The 4,379-nt window shown below is 42.6% G+C and overlaps 1 pseudogene; it reads right to left on the reverse strand.

Annotated features, from left to right (window-relative positions):
• Nucleotides 1-1,956: 1,956 nt before the first annotated feature.
• On the reverse strand, nucleotides 1,957-2,095 carry LOC116151916 (small nucleolar RNA SNORA18; annotated as a pseudogene).
• Between the last annotated feature and the right edge of the window lie 2,284 nt (nucleotides 2,096-4,379).

The following is a 4,379-nucleotide window of genomic DNA, read 5'->3' on the forward strand; positions in this document are numbered from 1 at the left end:
GAAGAAAAGTATGAAAAAGTCTTTTTGACATGGTGAAGGCAAGATTTTTTAGGAAAAATTCAGAAAGCACTATCAAAAAAAGAAAAATGGATAGATTTGACTTGTTAAAATTAAAAATATTTGCTCTTCGGGTTGGGGGGATAGCTCAGTGGTGAAGTGCGTGCTTAGCAAACATGTGGTCCTAGGTTCAATCCCCAGCACCTTCATTAACAAAAAAAAGCTGGGGGGAGAATTTTTAAATATCTGCTCTTCAAAGACACCATTAAAGAACAGAAGAAGAAAGCGACATACTGGTAGAAAACATCTGAAATACAAAATCTGACAAAGGACTTTTATCTGGAATACACAGAGGACTCTCATAACTCAGTAATGAGAAAACAAACAAACCAGTTTTTTAAATGGGGAAAAGATGTCATCAGATATTTCGCAAAACATACACTAGTGATCAACAAGCACGCAGAAAGGTGATCTGTGTCATGAACTGTCATAGATAAATGTAATGAGATATACTATACAGGCATTAGAAGATTTAGAACCGAAAAGACTAATCATCTCAGTGGTGGATGTGGAGAAACCCGAGCTCTCACACGTTTTCCTACATTGTTAGTGAAAACATAAAATGACTCAGCTACTTTGGAAAATGGTTTCTTATACAGTTTAAAATGTAAATACAACCCCATGATTTCACTCTTTACTTAAAAGAAGTGAAAACCTGTGTTCACTTAGGCATAAATGGATGTTCACTGGAGACGTATTCATGTCCCCACATTGAGAACAACCCAAATGTCCATCAGCAGGGAAATGGCCAAACCAGTTATGGTACATCCATACAACAGACTCGTGCTCAGCAATAAAAAGAAACAAACCAGAAACACAACAGGGATGATTCCCCAAAACTACACGGAGTCAAAGAAGCAGACACAAAAGAGCACATACGGTATGATCTGTTTACCTGGAATTCTGCAGTCCTCAACTGTGGGTGATCTTGTGCCCCCAGGAAACATTTGGAAATGTCTGGAAACATTTTTGATTTGTCACAAGTTGGTGTATGCTCCTGGCATCTAGCGGTGGAGGCTGGGAATGCTGCTAAACATCTTAAAGTGCACAGTTCAGCCCCTATAGCAAGGGATTATCTGACCCCAAATGTCCAAAGTTCCAAGGTCAAGAACCCCAGGCTAAACTAACCCCTAGTGACAGGAAGTACACTGGTGATTGCTACTGCTGGGGATGGGAACACGGGTTTGACCACCAAGAAGCACGAGAGTGAAGAAAATGTTTTATATCTTTTTTTTCCTACAAAAAGTATAAAGGGTTGTTTTTTTGTGTGTAACGTAGACAAAATTATTTAAGTCGATAGATTTTTTTAAGAATTTCACACGTTCTGATTCTTTCCCTCCACTGCCCATCATGTTAGTTCCTCCAATGTTTGAATCGTAATCTTCAAGATAGCCCTTTCAAAAGGAATTTTTGCTCAATCAACAATTGTCACGTCAGTCAGTCTATAATTCTTTTTTTTTATTTGTTTGTTTGTTTTTAGTGGGGAGGTAACTAGGTTTATCTATTTCTTTTGGTGGAGGTACGGGGGATTGAACCGAGGACCTCATGCATACTAGGCATGCACTCTACCCCTGAGCTATACCCTTCCCCCTGCATAGTTCTTTTAGTTGGACTTCTTTGATCTCCAGTGGAACATGGACACACTTCAAAACTCCTCACCTGTAATCTTTGGGATCCAATTACCTGGAGCAATTTACTTGAGCACTATTACATGTTTGGGATCAGGGAAGACGGAGCTGTCTGGTTCTAAATTTTAGACATCCTCTAAACATGCATTAAATTCAAATCATATTTACTCCTAACCTTGTCACACCTTAGAATGGTACTGATGGTTGCAATATGCCAATATCTAAGATAAAAAAAGTTTGACTGTTAGGGTTTTCGTAGTTTATTTAGCAGCTCTGTCTTGTAGTTCTTTCCCACAGATCTAACATGCAGTTCTGGGAGGAAAGGAAACCACGGAGTGACTCTACAAGGTGTTTCCAACTATGTAGGTTTATGGAAAAAGCCCCATCAGGAAAATGTTTTATATCTTGATTGTGATAAAAAAAAAAGAAGCATTTTATTTTATGGAAAATCTGCCTCAATAAAATTGATTAAAAATAGTAAATGCCCATTTTCAACATCACCTCCTTAAATCCTCAGCTTAGACTTGATTCCTTTTTGCACCATCTCAGGGCACGTGAACATTTCCCTGTAATTACAGTGATCAGTGAAATCGTTTATTGAAAGACTTGTCCTTGAAGGTCAGGACATGCCTGTAAGGGCAGTGCCATGGACAGGACCTGGGATGATGCAGGATTTCAACGTATGTTCTTTGAATGAATAAGTAAATCATCACCATGACTGTTGTTGGAAAGTCATTTGCCCTCCAGGGACCTCAGCTCCCTGACAGTAGCAGCCCATTGTGTGAAATGTTGGTTTTGTTGATTAAAACTGCTACCCTGCTCTCTTGAACTCAGCTCATTTAAATCTGGAAGCACTGTCCCCAAACTCCTGTGAGACAGAACTTAACGCATGCATTGGACTCCCATAAGCAGAGCTCTGAGGTAACTGAACTCCCTACTCCATCGGGGTGGCCCTGTTACCAAGGGGGAGGCATCGCTGTGCTGTGATAATTTTTAGAGCTGTCGTTACCATTTGAGGCAGAAGCCACCTGAGCAGTTTTGGGAAACATTAGATAAAGAACCCAGAGTATGTTTGGGTCCGTTTCTGATTTTTTTAATTTTTGCTTTGGAGCCTCCTAGATCCAACTGCCCTGAGATGCTAGAAGGACCCTTGTGAAACATGGTCCGCCCGGAGGTGCCTCATGACTGACAGCTCTTTGCAGATAAGGACCAGCGGCAGCTATCTGCCAAGTGGCCCCAGAGGGCTCCTGCCAAGAGAAAGGAAGCTCAAGGGAGCAGGAATTGAAAATAGCTGTGTCTACACACACACACACACACACACACACACACATTTTTACCAACACTCTTAGAACGGCTGAGATGTTGCACTGTGAAGACCGAATCCTCAAGGGTACTTCAGAAATAATTGTTGGGTCCATGCCCCTTAAAGAAAAAGTAAGCCTCACCCCATCACATAGTCTTAACCCATAAACAGCTGACAGGGAGCTCAGTAGAAACCTGGTCTGTATCTATATTGGGGTTTGCTCTTCTTGACAGGACTTCCCATTCCCTGGTGAGATTTTCTCTTCCCTTAAAAGTGACTCTTGGGTCTGGACTGTCTGGGAAACAGTAGGAAGACGGGCAGAGCATCCTCCAACCAGGCTCCCGTTCAGAGCACTCAGACCCAGGGCCCTAATTCCGGTTCCCACAGGTCCCCACTGAGGTGCCTACTGCTAATGGGTCATGTTCTCTGCTTAGCAGTTGGTGTCTTCATGCTGCCACCAAGACCAGCCCAGGTCCCTTGGGTTCCTCAGACACCGCTGAGAACACAGATCAGTCAGCTTTGTATTTTCTGCAGGCTTATGGGCCTTCATTTCCTAAAACCCTGAGGCAGACAATGCCCCCTTCTCCAGCAAAACCCAGAGAATCAGGAAAATGATACCAATTATGTACTTTATGCTCCCAGGATTCAAGCAGCTTTCTAGGCATTGACTCAGCTTGGCCTTTAGTTTAAATTCACAAAAGCCTTCAAGGTATACATTTATTAAACCTATGTAAGTAAACAAAGTCAGCTAAGCTCTCTTAAGCATCTCCAATGTGCAGGAACTGTTCTTACCATTTTAACTGTATTATTCTCCCCCAAAGAACTCCATGAGTTAAGTACGCCTTTTATCCCCATTTTACAGAAAGGAAACCGGGCTGGGAGAGGTTAAAGAGCTAACGGCCTGCACATCTAATAAGAGGTAGAGCCAGCATTCAAACCCGCATCTCTCTGACTCAAAAGCTTATCCTTTTAACCTCTACACTCTGCTGCCTCTCCAAGCAGTTAAATAAAAGATAAGGCTACATCTTAGCAAGTGGCAAATGAAGAGAGAGGCAATTTATATTCTGAAAATTCGAAGAGAGGAGACATGAGTGAAAGATGGCAAAGGCTGGAGACTGGCTCTGTTACCCAGGAAACTTTATTTCGCCTCCATGATCCTCAGTTTCCTCAATCGAGAAGCGGAAATAATAGAACCCAACCCTCAGCACGAGGATGAAGGAGGAGGAAGCGTGAACGAGCACAGACGGGCTTGACACACGTGCTGACATAGAAGATGTGCCTTGGAAACCCTCCCTCTGCTCTAAGGAGCAGCTTTTCCCTTTGTGCTGCCTCTCTCCCTTCCTGTGCTTGGGCGTCCGAGTTAGGGATGAAAGGAGCCCTAAGATGTGTCT

The sequence above is a fragment of the Camelus dromedarius genome, chromosome 24 (genome assembly GCF_036321535.1).
Source record: "Camelus dromedarius isolate mCamDro1 chromosome 24, mCamDro1.pat, whole genome shotgun sequence".
NCBI classification, from domain to species: domain Eukaryota; kingdom Metazoa; phylum Chordata; class Mammalia; order Artiodactyla; family Camelidae; genus Camelus; species Camelus dromedarius.